The sequence below is a fragment of the Camelus bactrianus genome, chromosome 36 (assembly GCF_048773025.1).
Source record: "Camelus bactrianus isolate YW-2024 breed Bactrian camel chromosome 36, ASM4877302v1, whole genome shotgun sequence".
Classification (NCBI taxonomy): Eukaryota; Metazoa; Chordata; class Mammalia; order Artiodactyla; family Camelidae; genus Camelus; species Camelus bactrianus.
The window spans coordinates 9766992-9784523 of NC_133574.1; the positions used below are offsets into that span (position 1 = coordinate 9766992).

General features: G+C 41.9%; 1 long non-coding RNA gene across 1 annotated transcript; it reads right to left on the reverse strand.

Annotated features, from left to right (window-relative positions):
* Positions 1-1765: 1765 nt before the first annotated feature.
* Positions 1766-17472, reverse strand: LOC141576158 (uncharacterized). The gene is made up of 3 exons (XR_012504386.1): positions 17227-17472; positions 6689-7258; positions 1766-1990 (listed from the first exon to the last, which is right to left on the reverse strand). It is a non-coding gene; the product is annotated as an uncharacterized LOC141576158 (long non-coding RNA).
* Between the last annotated feature and the right edge of the window lie 60 nt (positions 17473-17532).

Consider the following 17532-nt stretch of genomic DNA (forward strand, 5'->3'; position numbering starts at 1 on the left):
AAGAAAGTATCGTCAATACGAATTCAGGATGTAAACAGCGTCCAAAAGAGGTGGAATACCAATAGACCAACAAGCAGCTGTAGAATTCAAATAAACAAATTTCATGATCATCCCAGTGATGTAAAATGCACCTCGAGGAAAGCAACTTAGTCACAACAGAACCTCCAGACGGGTTTCAGCTGATATCTCGGCAGAAATTTTGCAGCACTGGGAGGAGTGCCAGGACATAGACCATATCCTGAATGAGAAAAAGCTGCAATCTAGGGTAGCCTATGCCAAATGACCGCCGTTTATAACAACGGCAGAGCTAGGGAATTTCACTGACCGGCAAACCTGAAAAGAATTCAGCAGTTTGAGACTGATTCTAAAACAAAAATTGAGACTCTTACCCTGAGTAGAAAAGTAGCAAGATGAAATGGAAATAACAAATCCATTATAGCAAATGCAAGAAGAGCCTGAGTTGCAAAGAAGTAAGAAGAAAAAGGCAAGGAGGACATCAAAATCCTAAAGATGGGAGAGGGTAGCAGGAAATCATAGGTGATTTTAAGCACTATCTTAAGTGAATCAGCTTACATGACTGTCTGTCTGAAGCAAAAGGAGAGATGCATGGCCTAATGTGTTTGCAAACAATCAGACAAACCAACAAATACCAAAAGGTTACAGTTGGCTGACATATACCAAACAACCATGATTATTCAAAACAAAATTCTCAAAGTGATGTCAAGGATCATTCAGCACGCATCGACCTATTATCGCTGTTAGCATGTACTCAACACACTTGTATTCCGAAAACAGACGCGTGCATTACTATTCATAGATACTGATTCAGAAGTGCATACTTGAGCCAACTCAAATGACGGTTTTGAATAAGGGTGGGTCATAGAACGGGATATAGACTTAGAATTCCTCCAACAGGATGAACGAATGCCAAATTCTACCGTACGTAGAGAAGAAATGGCATAAGCCTATAACAAAGACAAGTAGCTCTGCAAAACTGTACTAAGAGCAAAAGAGACAGACAGGAAAGTGCACGTTGGGATTGGTTTTATTTCTAGGAATTTCTGACCCCATGAACCCAATGGATCCATGTTCTGAGAGTGTGGGTGTTTCAGCAGAAAGCAACAGACGGATATGTAATCTGGGTGAATGGATATTACACAAACATGAGATTCCTTGAGTGGGTCTCTGTGTACTGTGAAATGTTAGAAAGATTAAATAGGTGTGAATCCATAAACTGTTCATGGACACTCTTCCTTCCGTTTGTACTGTCTATACAGAACTGAACAAAAGGAAAGAGGGAAGAGAAAAGGACCATGGGACCCTTGTGGATAGAATCACATTTCCCTTAGGAAACTCTCCTCTAATGCAGCATCCACCCCAACACTGACTTGATGCATCAACCACTGGGGATGGCAGTTACCGGTTGGATTCCAGGTGGAATGTTGTTGTGTACCACGAGGAATGTTGCGGCTGGTGGATCCAAGGTAACTGGGCAGAATTCTGTGGGTGGATCAGTTTGATGGTGTGTCTGCTGCCATATGTGGGGATTGGGTTAAGTCTTCTTTTCGGGAAGCTGAGTAAGTTCGAGAAACTGCTGCTGCCCAGAGTCCTTAGTTCACGGGTCAGTTTCCAGAATCTGAAAGGGCAGACAGTGGAAGATCTGCCTGTCATCAGCTTACTGGAGAGGCTCCGAGGTATTTTCAGACTTGCCCAGTACTTTTGATATCGACTTTATGGGAGACACGGAGAGAAGCTGGCAGAAAACGTGGCTGCATGGATTGAGGAGATGTGCGAACACATTGATGAAAGTTGTTCTTCTACAGTGGAGAATATCGGCATGGAGACATCTCTAGAGCATACCAGGCTCGAAAGACATTCATGAGACCTACTGAACCTCGGTGATACTGGCAGAAACATACGGAGAATCAAGGTTCCCTTGAGAATGTTACTCGATTCTCTGCTCCAGGAACGGGTCCAAGATTCCTGACGTCTAAAAGAGAAGAGATGGCAGAGATGATAAAAGTGCTCATGTTCATGGAAGAGGTCGTGAGAAACCACACATCCCAAGGGGCATTTACGAATCATACTGACCGAAATGCACCAAGCCCAGGTAAGCCTATTCCCAAGTTTGTGCCTAGCTATCAATCACATGCTCTTCCCTCCACTCCACTCAGGCATCCATTTCAAAGGATCAGAACCTGAGCTGCAATGAATCCAATAGGAAGAGGGCAAGCCCTACTTGAATCAGAGTTCCTCCTCCTTCACACTCAGTGAACAACAGTGAAATCCATAAAGATCAAATACTCTTGAATGAAATATATAGGAATTGAATACTTAGCTCACACAATGAAATGATGACCTTCCCCTAGATTCAGGAAATGCTGGGTTTATGTATTCTTTGGGCTGAAAAGAGTGTGGGATGTGAGGGGAATCTTTGAATGAATTTGAATATGTATTAGGCCTCAGTTTTTCAAGAGAGTACAGGAAAATATTAGAAGTCAGATAGTGAACTGAACTGTAAAATTCGCCAAACACATTAAAGACACAGGTTATGTGGACAGTCATTCACTTCCGTCAAGCCCCGGGTGCACTATATCTTGGAGGTGCAGACATGTTTGTGTTAAATTGCTTTACCCAACATGATCGTATGATTAAGCCTTCTCAGCACTGATAGAAGAGCACCTGGTTCTCAATAGACTAGCATAGCTGCAGCAGGTTTCTCATAGTTAAATGCCTCTAAGTGCTTTTGGAATCAAGCCTAAATGTGTATATTCTGTTTAGATTTTCTTGTATATTCCTAGAGAGGAATGTTACCCCTTGAAATGTCAACATTGCCTAGTATGTGTCATTCGGAATATAGGGCACCAGGTGCACAAGGGAAACCCAGGAATGGGGTTATTTCATGGTTCCAATAGGTATTTCATTGTTCTTTTTTTTTGTTGGAGGCTTCAAGAGAAAAGTGTTGGCATGTCCCCTTCAAACTTTTGGACTGCTATTTTACATTGAGACTGTCTGTTTTATCCTTAGAGATGACAAAATCTTTCAGAAATTATCAAGTCTATCTTCTATGTTGATTTGGTAATTCTCAAAAACTAGCTTCAATTTCAATAAATGCCAAAACACGTAAATCGATAGTATAAATGTTTTAAAGACTGCAACTGCCTTATCAACATAATGACAAAGCTGGGATCTTTGGACAAATCCTACGACCATGGCTGTAAAGAAAATGGAGCGAAACAAATATCCAATTTCAGTGATATATTTGTGAAAGTGTTGATTTGTCGATGCCCAGTAGGAAGAGAACAAGTGCAAACTGCTCTCACTAGCTAACATACACAAAATATTGTAAAAACACACTCACCCAGCCATTGGCACAGGACACTTGCCTAAGAGTGGTCTGTTACATCCAAAGACAGGATGAGGCCTCAGAAAAACCGGAAGCAGAAAAGGGAAAGTAGAGAATGGAAACCAGTACAGGATCTAACCTCTGGTAATGGAGCATCAAAGGTGAAACACTGTTTTCCTTGGAAGCACACTCTCAACCGGGCAGCAGGCACGGGATTGAAGGTGATGCGCTGAGTGTTAGAAGAGTGCACAGCTGATGCTTGGCTGACAGAACTCAAAGAAATCAGCTCAAAATATCCCCACAATTGAATCTGAGTCCAAGAATCAAGCTGCAAATCTGAGCTTGAAGAGACAGCGGAAAAAGTGGGATAGGGCTACGGATGATGGCCCTCACAGAACTCAGGGTTCTAGAGTGCGTTGTGGGTTTTGGTGGGTACTTTCAAGAGAGCAAAGAGAACTGTGACCTCAGTGAGACAGCAAATGCACTGGCGCATGAGGTTGAGTTTATCGATATGTCCTATGGCCACATCCACTGCAACTACATGACCAGGGTCCAATTTGACATTTTGCCAATAGAGCACGTGTAGGGCTCATTCAGAGGTATCATGCATCTGGACTGAGGGTTCCAGGGGGCGTTGGGTTTGAAATCAGTATTAAAAGATTTAGGATCTGTTACATTCATAACCTGGATTGGGATTACAGTCTGTTTTGAGGCAGAGGATGAAGAACAGCTCTGTGGTTGATTCGTGAACACATTACTCAAGAATGAGAGAACTAGGAAGAGTGGTCAATGTCCACAGCATGAGAAGATGAAGCATTTCTTACAGCATTATCACCCAAATGCAGATGCTACATTTTGGATGACACTGACATGGTACTGCACCGAGGAAACACTGGTCGGTCTGCAGGATCATCCCAGCAGGCCCTGAAATATGACATCCATACATATGATTCCACTGGTGTTTCTGTAGACAGAGAAGCTCTGGGAAGAACTGGTAACATTGGGACATTCCCATGGCAGTAGAGTGTACAAGCGCACTCTATGTTGTCTGTTTTGGAGACACTTCAAATTGACATAGAGAAGAATGCAGAGCTGAAAACCTATAGAAGCCTCATTTCCACTAGAAGAAGTGCCCTGTGCCCTTTCAGAAGTGTGAGATTAGTGTAATACAAATGAGATTCTACTAACTGAAACAGTATGGTGTGTTCATCACCACAAAGGCAACACCAGGATTTAGAGATATACCAGAGAACACACACAGGAACAGGGCATGGCATCAAGGTCTAGAGAAAATACTCCTCACAGAAATACCATGGAATTGCTTACACCAAATAGTCTAAAGTTTGCAATTAACCAAGCCCTAAAATTCTATATTAGATACATGATATTACCTGAACTGCAGAGTAAAAGAAGTATAGTAAAAGAAACAGGAAGTACCATTTTCAGTTCCAAAGAGATTGAAGGCCCAAATAATAAGTTTTCAAACAACTTGAAGGCAAAACCATAACAGAGCAAGCTCTGAAAATGGAGGTGAGGAAAACACTGATGAACCAGAGTGCCTCAGAATCACAAAAGGCAGAATACCAGGAAAGGGGAAGAGAAACTCGAAAGAAGAAACCAATAGTATTAGAAAACTCAATAGATGAGATAAAAACTGGGCTAAAGTCAATCCTAAGCAGACTACATAATGCAGAGGGACTCGTGAATGACTGTGAGGACAGGGGAACAGAAATCCCTCCATCACAAGAAGACACAGAATAGCAAGTGCAAACCACCGCTAACATCACTGTTGACTCCTGGGTTAAGAAGAAGCAGGTAAGAATAGGAATCATAGGATTCCCAAATGGAAAAGCAAGAGATAAAATAATAAATTCTGAAAAGGAATTTGTGGAATAATCACAATGAAACTTACTGAAAGCCAAGAAAGTATCATCTATACGAATTCAGGATGTAAACAGTGTCCAAAAGAGGTGGAATACCAATAGACCAACAAGCAGCTGTAGAATTCAAATAAACAAATTTCATGATCATCCCAGTGATGTAAAATGCACCTCGAGGAAAGCAACTTAGTCACAACAGAACCTCCAGACGGGTTTCAGCTGATATCTCGGCAGAAATTTTTGCAGCACTGGGAGGAGTGCCAGGACATAGACCATATCCTGAATGAGAAAAAGCTGCAATCTAGGGTAGCCTATGCCAAATGACCGCCGTTTATAACAACGGCAGAGCTAGGGAATTTCACTGACCGGCAAACCTGAAAAGAATTCAGCAGTTTGAGACTGATCCTAAAACAAAAATTGAGAATCTTACCCTGAGTAGGAAAGTAGCAAGATAAAATGGAAATAACAAAACCATTATAGCAAATGCAAGAAGAGCCTGAGTTGCAAAGAAGTAAGAAAAAGAAGGCAAGGAGGACATCAAAATCCTAAAGATGGGAGAGGGTAGCAGGAAATCATAGGTGATTTTAAGCACTATCTTAAGTGAATCAGCTTACATGACTGTCTGTCTGAAGCAAAACGAGAGATGCAAGGCCTAATGTGTTTGCAAACAATCAGACAAACCAACAAATACCAAAAGGTTACAGTTGGCTGACATATACCAAACAACCATGATTATTCAAGACAAAATTCTCAAAGTGATGTCAAGGATCATTCAGCACGCATTGACCTATTATCGCTGTTAGCATGTACTCAACACACTTGTATTCAGAAAACAGACGCGTGCATTACTATTCATAGATACTGATCCAGATGTGCATATCTTGAGCCAACTCAAATGACGGTTTTGAATAAGGGTGGGTCATAGAACGGGATATAGACTTAGAATTCCTCCAACAGGATGAACGAATGCCAAATTCTACCCTACTTAGAGAAGAAATGGCATAAGCCTATAACAAAGACAAGTAGCTCTGCAAAACTGTACTAAGAACAAAAGAGACAGACAGGAAAGTGCACGTTGGGATTGGTTTCATTTCTAGGAATTTCTGACCCCATGAAACCAATGGATCCATGTTCTGAGAGTGTGGGTGTTTCAGCAGAAAGCAACAGACGGATATGTAATCTGGGTGAATGGATATTACACAAACATGAGTTTCCTTGAGTGGGTCTCTGTGTACTGTGAAATGTTAGAAAGATTAAATAGGTGTGAATCCATAAACTGATCATGGACACTCTTCCTTCCGTTTGTACTGTCTATACAGAACTGAACAAAAGGAAAGAGGGAAGAGAAACGGACCATGGTACCCTTGTGGATAGAATCACATTTCCCTTAGGAAACTCTCCTCTAATGCAGCATCCACCCCAACACTGACTTGATGCATCAACCACTGGGGATGGCAGTTACCGGTTGGATTCCAGGTGGAATGTTGTTGTGTACCACGAGGAATGTTGTGGCTGGTGGATCCAAGTTAACTGGGCAGAATTCTGTGGGTGGATCAGTTTGATGGTGTGTCTGCTGCCATATGTGCGGATTGGCTTAAGTCTTTTTTTCAGGAAGCTGAGTAAGTTCGAGAAACTGCTGCTGCCCAGAGTCCTTAGTTCACGGGTCAGTTTCCAGAATCTGAAAGGGCAGACAGTGGAAGATCTGCCTGTCATCAGCTTACTGGAGAGGCTCCGAGGTATTTTCAGACTTGCCCAGTACTTTTGATATCGACTTTATGGGAGACACGGAGAGAAGCTGGCAGAAAACCTGGCTGCATGGATTGAGGAGATGTGCGAACACATTGATGAAAGTTGTTCTTCTACAGTGGAGAATATCGGCATGGAGACATCTCTAGAGCATACCAGGCTCGAAAGACATTCATGAGACCTACTGAACCTCGGTGATACTGGCAGAAACATACGGAGAATCAAGGTTCCCTTGAGAAAGTTACTCGATTCTCTGCTCCAGGAACGGGTCCAAGATTCCTGACGTCTAAAAGAGAAGAGATGGCAGAGATGATAAAAGTGCTCATGTTCATGGAAGAGGTCGTGAGAAACCACACATCCCAAGGGGCATTTACGAATCATACTGACCGAAATGCACCAAGCCCAGGTAAGCCTATTCCCAAGTTTGTGCCTAGCTATCAATCACATGCTCTTCCCTCCACTCCACTCAGGCATCCATTTCAAAGGATCAGAACCTGAGCTGCAATGAATCCAGTAGGAGGAGGGCAAGCCCCTTCTAGAACCAGAGTTCCTCCTACTTCACACTCAGTGAACAACAGTGAAATCCATAAAGGTCAAATACTCTTGACTGAAATATATAGGAATTGAATACTTAGCTCACACAAAGAAATGATGACCTTCCCCTAGATTCAGGAAATGCTGGGTTTATGTATTCTTTGGGCTGAAAGGAGTGTGGGAAGTGAGGGGAATCTTTGAATGAACTTGAATATGTATTAGGCCTCAGTTTCTCAAGACAGTACATGAAGATATTAGAAGTCAGATAGTGAACTGAACTGTAAAAGTCGCCAAACACATTAAAGACACAAGTTTTGTGGACCGTCTTTCCCTTCCTTCAAGCCCCGTGTTCAATATAACTTGGCGGTGCAGACATGGTTGTGTTAAATTGCTTTACCCAACATGATCATATGATTAAGCCTTCTCAGCACTGATAGAAAAACACGTGCTTCTCAATAGCCTAGCATAGCTGCAGCAGGTTTCTCATAGTTAAATGCCTCTAGGTGCTTTTGGAATCAAGCCTAAATTTGTATATTCTATTTAGATATTCTTGTATATTCCTAGAAAATAATGTTACCCCTGGAAATGCTAACATTGCCTAGTATGTGTCATTGGGAATAAAGGGCACCACATGCACAAGGGAAACCCAGGTTGGGGGTTATTTCATGGTTCCAATAGTTATTTCATTCTTCCTTTTGTTGTTGGAGGCTTCAAGAGAAAATGGTTGGCATGTCCCATTCAAACTTTTGGACTGCTATTTTACATTGAATCTGTCTGTTTTTTCCTTAGAGCTGACAATTTGTAACTGATATTGTCAAGTCTGGCTTCTACTTTGATTTGGTAATTTTCAAAAACTAACTTCAATTTCATATAATTCCCAAAACACTTAAATCGATACTATTAATCTTCTTAAAGCCTGCAACTGCTTATCAACATGATGTCATAGCTGGTGTCTTCGGACAAACTTTCCGACCACGGCTGTAAAGAAAACGGAGCAATACAAATATCCAATTTCTGTGAATTATTTGAGGAAAGTGTTGATTTATCGGTGCCCATTAGGCAGAGAACCACTGCAAACTGTTCTCACTAGCTACCATATACAAAACATTGTAAACAATGAATCACACATCCCTTGGCACAGGACACTTGCGGAAGAGTGGTCTGTTATTTCCAAAGACAGGCTGAGGCGACAGAAATCCTGGAAGCAGGAAAAGGCAATGTAGAGAATGTAAACCAGTGCAGGATCTGACCTCTGGTAATGGAGCATCAAAGGTGAAACTCTGTTTTCCTTGGAAGCACACTCTCAAGCGGGCAGCATGCACGGGATTGAAGGTGATGCGCTGAGTGTTAGAAGAGTGAACAGCAGATGCTTGGCTGACAGATCTCAAAGAAATCAGCTCAATATATCCCCACAATTGTATCTGAGATGAAGATCCGAGCTGCCAAATCTGATCTAGAAGAGACAGCGGAAAAAGTGGGATAGGGCTACGGATGATGGCCCTCACAGAACTCAGGGATCTAGAGTGTGTTGTGGGTTTTGGTGGGTAATTTCAAGAGAGCAAAGAGAATTGTGACCTCAGGGATACAGCAAGAGCACTGGTGAATTAGGTTGAGTTAATCGATATGTCCTATGGCCACATCCACTGCATCTGCAGGACCAGGGTCCAATTTGACATTTTGCCAATAGAGTACCTGTGGGGCTCAATCAAACGTATCATGCATCTGGACTGAGTTTCCAGGGGGTATTGGGTTTGAAATCTGTATTAGAAAGTATAGAATCTGATATATTCAAAACCTGGATTGAGATTACAGTCTGGAATGAGGCAGAGGATGAGGAACAGCTCTGTGGTTGCATTCGTGAACCCATTAATCAAGAATGAGAGAACTAGGAAGAGTGGTCAAAGTCCACAGAATGAGAAGATGAATCATTTCTTACAGCATTATCACCCAAATGCAGATGCTACATTTTGAACGGCACTGACAGTTTACTGCACCGAGGACACATAGGTCAGACTGCGGGATCATCCCAGCAGGCCCTGAAGTATGACATCCATACACATGCTTCAACTGGTGTTTCTGTAGACAGAGAAGCTCTGGGAAGAACTGGTAACATTGGGACATTCCCATGGAAGTAGAAAGTACAAGCGCACTCTATGTTGGCTGTTTTGGAGACACTACAAAATGACATACAGAAGAATGCAGAGCCGAAAACCTATAGAAGCTTCATTTCCACTAGAGGAAGTGCCCTGTGCCCTTTCAGAATTGTGAGATTAGTGTAATAAAAATGAGGTTTTACTAACTGAAACAGTATGGTGTGTTCATCACAACAAAGGCAACACCAGGATTTAGAGATATACCAGACAACACACACAGGAACAGGGCATGGCATCAAGGTCTGGAGAAAATTCTCCTCACAGAAATACCATGGAATTGTGTACACCAAAGAGTCTAAAGTTTCCACTTAACCAAGCCCTATAAGTCTATATTAGATACATGATATTACCTGACCTGTAGAGTAAAAGAAGTATAGTAAAAGAAACAGGAAGTACCATTTTCAGTTCCAAAGAGATTGAAGGCCCAAATAATAAGTTTTCAAACAACTTGACGGCAAAACCAAAACAGAGCAAGCTCTGAAAATGGAGGAGAGGAAAACACTGATGAACCACAGTGCCTCAGAATCACAAAAGGCAGAATACCAGGAAAGGGGAAGAGAAACTCGAAAGAAGAAACCAATAGTATTAGAAAACTCAATAGATGAGATAAAAACTGGGCTAAAGTCAATCCTAAGCAGACTACATAATGCAGAGGGACTCGTGAATGACTGTGAGGACAGGGGAACAGAAATCCCTCCATCAGAAGAAGACACAGAATAGCAAGTGCCAACCAACGCTAACATCACTGTTGACTCCTTGGTTAAGAAGAAGCAGGTAAGAATAGGATTCTTAGGATTCCCAAATTGAAAAGCAAGAGATAAAATAATAAATTCTGAAAAGGTATTTGTAGAAAAATCAGAATGAAACTTGCTGAAAGCCAAGAAACTATCATCTATACGAATTCAGGAAGTACACAGCGTCCTAAAGATTTGGAATACCAATAGACAAACAAGCGGATGTAGAATTCAAATAAACAAATTTCATGATCATCCCAGTGATGTAAAATGCACCTCGAGGAAAGCAACTTAGTCACAATAGAACCTCCAGAGGGGTTTCAGCTGATATCTCATCAGAAATTTTGAAGCACGGGGAGGAGTGCCAGGACATAGACCATAACCTGAATGAGAAAATGTTGCAATCTAGGTTAGCCAATGCCAAATATTTGCCGCTTATAACAACGGCAGAGCTAGGGAATTTCACTGAGCAGCAAACCTGAAAAGAATTCAGCAGTTTGAGACTGATCCTAAATAAAAAATTTAGAATCCTACCCTGAGAAGAAAAGTAGCAAGGTGAAATGGAAATAACAAAACCATTATTGCAAATGCAATAAGAGCCAGAGTTGCAAAGAAGTAAGAAGAAGAAGGCAAGGAGGACATCAAAATCCTAAATATGGGAGAGGGTAGCAGGTAATCATAGGTGATTTTAAGCACTATATTAAGTTAATCATCTTACATGACTGTCTTTCTGAAGCAAAAGGAGTGATGCATGTCATAATGTGTTTGCAAAACAAACAGTGAGACAAACAAACAAAAACCAAAAGGTTAAAGTTGGCTGAAATATACCAAACAACCAAGAATATTCAAGACAAAATACTCAAAATGTTGTCAAGTATCATTCAGCACGCATCGAACTATTATCGCTGTTAGCATGTACTCAACACACTTGTATTCAGAAATCAGATGCTTGCATTATTATTCATAGATACTGATCCAGAAGTGCATATCATGAGCCAAACCAAATGACGGTTTTGAATAAGAGTGGGTCATAGAATGGGAAAAAAGTCTTACAAGTCTTCGAACAGGATGAACGATTGCCTAATTCTACCCTACGTAGAGAAGGAATGGCATAAGCCTATAACAAAGACAAGTAGCTCTGCAAAACTGTACTAAGAGCAAAAAAGACAGACAGGAAAGTGCACGTTGGGATTGGTTTCATTTCTAGGAATTTCTGACCCCATGAAATAATGGATCCATGTTCTGAGAGTGTGGGTGTTTCAGCAGAAAGCAACAGACGGATATGTAATCTGGGTGAATGGATATTACACAAACATGAGTTTCCTTGAGTGGGTCTCTGTGTACTGTGAACTGTTAGAAAGTTTAAATAGCTGTGAATCCATAAACTGAACATGGACACTCTTCCCTCCATTTGTACTATGTATACAGAAATGAACAAAGGAAAGTGAGAAGAGAAAAGGACCATGGGACCCTTGTGGATAGAATCACATTTCCCTTAGGAAACTCTCCTCTAATGCAGCATCACCCCCAAAACGGACTAGATGCATCAACCACTGGGGATGGCAGTTACCGGTTGGATTCCAGGTGGAATGTTGGTGTGTACCACGAGGCTTGTTGCGGCTGGTGGATCCAAGGTAACTGGGCAGAATTCTGTGGGTGGATCAGTTTGATGGTGGGTCTGCTGCCCTATGTGGAGATTGGCTTATGTCTTTGTTCGGGAAGCTGATTAATTTCGAGATACTGCTGCTGCCCAAAGACCTGAGATCACGGGTCAGTTTCCAGAATCTAAAAGGGCAGAGAGTGTAAGATCTGCCTGTCATCAGCTTACTGTTGGAGCTCCGAGGTTTTTTCAGACTTGCCCAGTCCTTGATGTCGACTTTATGGGAGACACGAAGAGAAGCTGGCAGAAAACTGGCTGCATGAATTGAGGAGATGTGCAAACACATTGATGAGAGTTGTTCTGCTACAGTGGAGAATATCGGCATGGAGACATCTCTAGAGCATACCAGGCTCGAAAGGCATTCATGGGACCTACTGAACCTCGCTGATACTGGTAGAAACATACGGAGAATCAATGTGCCCTTGAGAAAGTTACACGATTCTCTGCTCCAATAACGGGTCCAAGATTCCTGACGTCTAAAAGAGAAGAGACGGCAGAGATGATATAAGTGCTCATGTTCTTGGAAGAGGTTGTGAGAATCCACACATTCCAAGGGGCATTTACGAATCATACAGACCGAAATGCACCAAGCACAGGTAAGCCTATTCCCACGTTTGTTCCCAGCTATCAATCACATGCTCTTCCCTCCACTGCACTCAGGCATCCATTTCAAAGGATCAGAACCTGAGGTGCAATGATTCCAGTAGGAGGAGAGCAAGCCGCTACTAGTATCAGAGTTCCTCCTCCTTCACGCTCGGTGAACAACTGTGAACTCCTGAAAGGTCAAATACTCTCGACTAAAATAGATAGGAATTCAATAATTAGCTCACACAAAGAAATGATGACCTTCCCCTAGATTCAGGAAATGCTTAGGTTATGTATACTTTGGGCTGAAAGTAGTGTGGGAAGTGAGAGGAATCTTTGAATGAACTTGAATATGTATTAGGCCTCAGTTTTTCAAAATAGTACCGGAAAATATTAGAAGTCAGATAGTGAACTGAACTGTAAAAGTCGCCAAACACATTAAAGACACATTTAATGTGGACAGACATTCACTTCCGTCAAGCCCGGGGTGCACTATATCTTGGAGGTGCAGAATTGGTTGTGTTAAATTGATTTCCCCAACATGATCGGATGATTAAGCCTTCTCAGCACTGATAGAAGAGCACCTGGTTCTCAATATCCTAGCATAGCTGCAGCAGGCTTCTCATAGTTAAATGCCTCTAGGTGCTTTTGGAATCAAGCCTAAATTTATAAATTCTGTTTAGATTTTCTTGTATATTCCTAGAGGGGAATGTTACACCTAGAAATGCCAACATTGCCTAGTATGTGTCACTGGGAGTAAAGGCACCAGGTGCACAAAGGAAACCCAGGTTGGGGGTTATATCTTGGTTCCAATAGGTATTTCATTGTTCCTTTTGTTGTTGGAGGCTTCAGGAGAAAAGAGTTGGCATGTCCCCTTCTAACACTTGGACTGTTTTTTACATTGAGACTTTCGGTTTTTTCCTTAGTGCTGACAAAATTTTACAGAAATTGTCAAGTCTGACTTCTAGGTTGATTTGGTAATATTGAAAAACTAACTTCACTTTCATATAAATACCAAAACACGTAAATCGATACTATTAACATTCTTAAAAACTGCAACTTCCTTATCAACATAAGGTCAAAGCTGGTGTCTTCGGGCAAACCCACCGACGAGGGCTGTAAAAAAACGGAGTGAAACAAATATCCAATTTCTGTGAATTATTTGTGAAAAGTGATGATTTGTCGATGCCCAGTAGGAAGAGAAACAGTGCAAACTGCTCTCACTAGCTACCATACACAAAAAATTGTACAGAACCACTCACCAAGCCCTTGGCAAGGACACTTTCCTAAGAGTGGTCTGTTAGTTCCAAAGACAGGATGAGGCCTCAGAAAAACTGGAAGCACTAAAAGGCAAACTAGAGAATGGAAAACAGTGCAGGATCTGACCTCTGGTAATGGAGCATCAAAGGTGAAACTCTGTTTAATTTGGAAGCACACCCTCAAGCCGGCAGCAAGTATGGGATTGAAGGTGATGCGCTGAGTGTTAGCAGAGTGCACAGAAGATGCTTGGCTGACAGAACTCAAAGAAATCAGCTCAAAATATCCCCACAATTGAATCTGAGACCAAGATCCGAGCTGCCAAACCTGAGCTAGCAGAGGCAGCGGAAAAAGAGGGGTAGGGCTACGGATGATGGCTCTCGCAGAACTCAGGGATCTAGAGTGCGTTGTGGGTTTTGGTGGGTACTTTCAAGAGAGCAAAGAGAACTGTGACCTCAGTGAGACAGCAACAGCACTGGCACATGAGGTTGAGTTTATCGATATGTCCTATGGCCACATCCACTGCATCTGCAGGACCAGGGTCCAATTTGACTTTTTGCCAATAGAGCACGTGTGGGGCTCAATCAGAGGTATCATGCATCTGGACTGAGGGTTCCAGCTGGCGTTGGGTTTGAAATCAGTATTAAAAGATTTAGGATCTGCTACATTCATAACCTGGATTGTGATTACAGTCTGGTTTGAGGCAGACGATGCGGAACAGCTCTGTGGTTGCCTTCGTGAAAACATTACTCAAGAATGAGAGAACTAGGAAAAGTGGTCAAAGTCCACAGCATGAGAAGATGAAGCATTTCTTACAGCATTATCACCCAAATGCAGATGCAACATTTTGGACGGCACAGACAGGGTACTGCACCGAGGACACATAGGTCGGTCTGCGGGATCATCCCAGCAGTCCCTGAAGTATGACATCCATACATATGCTTCCACTGGTGTTTCTGTATACAGAGAAGCTCTGGGAAGTACTGGTAACATTGGGACATTCCCATGGCAGTAGAAAGTACAAGCGCACTCTATGTTGGCTGTTTTGGAAACACTTCAAATTGACATACAGAAGAATGCAGTGCTAAAAACCTATAGAAGCTTCATTTCCACCAGAGGAAGTGCCATGTGCCCTTTCAGAATTGTGAGACTAGTGCAATAAAAATGAGGTTCTACTAACTGAAACAGTATGGTGTGTTCATCACAACAAAGGCAACACCAGGATTTAGAGATATACCAGACAACACACACAGGAACAGGGCATGCCATCAAGGTCTAGGGAAAATTGTCCTCACAGAAATACCATGGACTTGCATACACCAAATAGTCTAAAGTTTGCACTTAACCAAGCCCTAAAAGTCTATATTAGATACATGATATTACCTGATTTGTAGAGTAAAAGAAGTATAGTAAAATAACAGGAAGTACCATTTTTAGTTCCAAAGGGATTGAAGGCCCAAAAAATAAGCTTTCAAACAACTAGATGGCAAAACTATAAGAGATCAAGCTCTGAAATAGGAGTTGAGGAAAACACTCATGAACCACAGTGCCTCAGAATCACAAAAGGCAGAATACCAGAAAAGGGGAAGAGAAACTCTAAAGAAGAACCCAATAGTATCAGAAAACTCAATGAATGAGATAAAAACTGGGCTAAAGTCAATCCTAAGCAGACTACATAATGCAGAGGTACTCGTGAATGACTGTGAGGACAGGGAACAGAAATCCCTCCATCAGAAGTAGACACAGAAAAGCAAGTGCAAACCAACGCTAACATGACTGTTGAATCCTGGGTTAAGAAAAAGCAGGTAAGAATAGGATTCATAGGATTCTCAAATGGAAAAGCAAGAGATAAAATAATAAATTCTGAAAAGGAATTTGTAGAAAAATCAGAATGAAACTTGCTGAAAGCCAAGAAACTATCATCTATACGAATTCAGGAACTACACAGCGTCCAAAAGAGTTGGAATACCAATAGACCAACAAGCAGCTGTAGAATTCAAATAAACAAAGTTCATGATCATCCCAGTGATGTAAAATGCACCTCGAGGAAAGCAACTTAGTCACAACAGAACCTCCAGACGGGTTTCAGCTCATATCTCGGCAGAAATTTTGCAGGACAGGGAAGAGTGTCAGGACATAGGCCGTAACTTCAATGAGAAAAAGCTGCAATCTACGGTAGCCAATGCCAAATGACCGCCGTTTATAACAACGGCAGAGCTAGGGAATTTCACTGACCGGCAAACCTGAAAAGAATTCAGCAGTTTGAGACTGATCCTAAAACAAAAATTGAGAATCTTACCCTGAGTAGGAAAGTAGCAAGATAAAATGGAAATAACAAAACCATTATAGCAAATGCAAGAAGAGCCTGAGTTGCAAAGAAGTAAGAAGAAGAATGCAAGGAGGACATCAAAATCCTAAAGATGGGAGAGGGTAGCAGGAAATCATAGGTGATTTTAAGCACTATCTTAAGTGAATCAGCTTACATGACTGTCTGTCTGAAGCAAAACGAGAGATGCAAGGCCTAATGTGTTTGCAAACAATCAGACAAACCAACAAATACCAAAAGGTTACAGTTGGCTGACATATACCAAACAACCATGAATATTCAAGACAAAATTCTCAAAGTGATGTCAAGGATCATTCAGCACGCATTGACCTATTATCGCTGTTAGCAAGTACTCAACACACTTGTATTCAGAAAACAGACGCGTGCATTATTATTCATAGATACTGATCCAGATGTGCATATCTTGAGCCAACTCAAATGACGGTTTTGAATAAGGGTGGGTCATAGAACGGGATATAGACTTAGAATTCCTCCAACAGGATGAACGAATGCCAAATTCTACCCTACTTAGAGAAGAAATGGCATAAGCCTATAACAAAGACAAGTAGCTCTGCAAAACTGTACTAAGAGCAAAAGAGACAGACAGGAAAGTGCACGTTGGGATTGGTTTTATTTCTAGGAATTTCTGACCCCATGAAACCAATGGATCCATGTTCTGAGAGTGTGGGTGTTTCAGCAGAAAGCAACAGACGGATATGTAATCTGGGTGAATGGATATTACACAAACATGAGTTTCCTTGAGTGGGTCTCTGTGTACTGTGAAATGTTAGAAAGATTAAATAGGTGTGAATCCATAAACTGATCATGGACACTCTTCCTTCTGTTTGTACTGTGTATACAGAACTGAACAAAAGGAAAGAGGGAAGAGAAAAGGACCATGGGACCCTTGTGGATAGAATCACATTTCCCTTAGGAAACTCTCCTCTAATGCAGCATCCACCCCAACACTGACTTGATGCATCAACCACTGGGGATGGCAGTTACCGGTTGGATTCCAGGTGGAATGTTGTTGTGTACCACGAGGAATGTTGCGGCTGGTGGATCCAAGGTAACTGGGCAGAATTCTGTGGGTGGATCAGTTTGATGTTGGGTCTGCTGCCATATGTGCGGATTGGCTTAAGTCTTTTTTTCGGGAAGATGAGTAAGTTCGAGAAACTGCTGCTGCCCAGAGTCCTTAGTTCACGGGTCAGTTTCCAGAATCTGAAAGGGCAGACAGTGGAAGATCTGCCTGTCATCGGCTTACTGGAGAGGCTCCGAGGTATTTTCAGACTTGCCCAGTACTTTTGATAT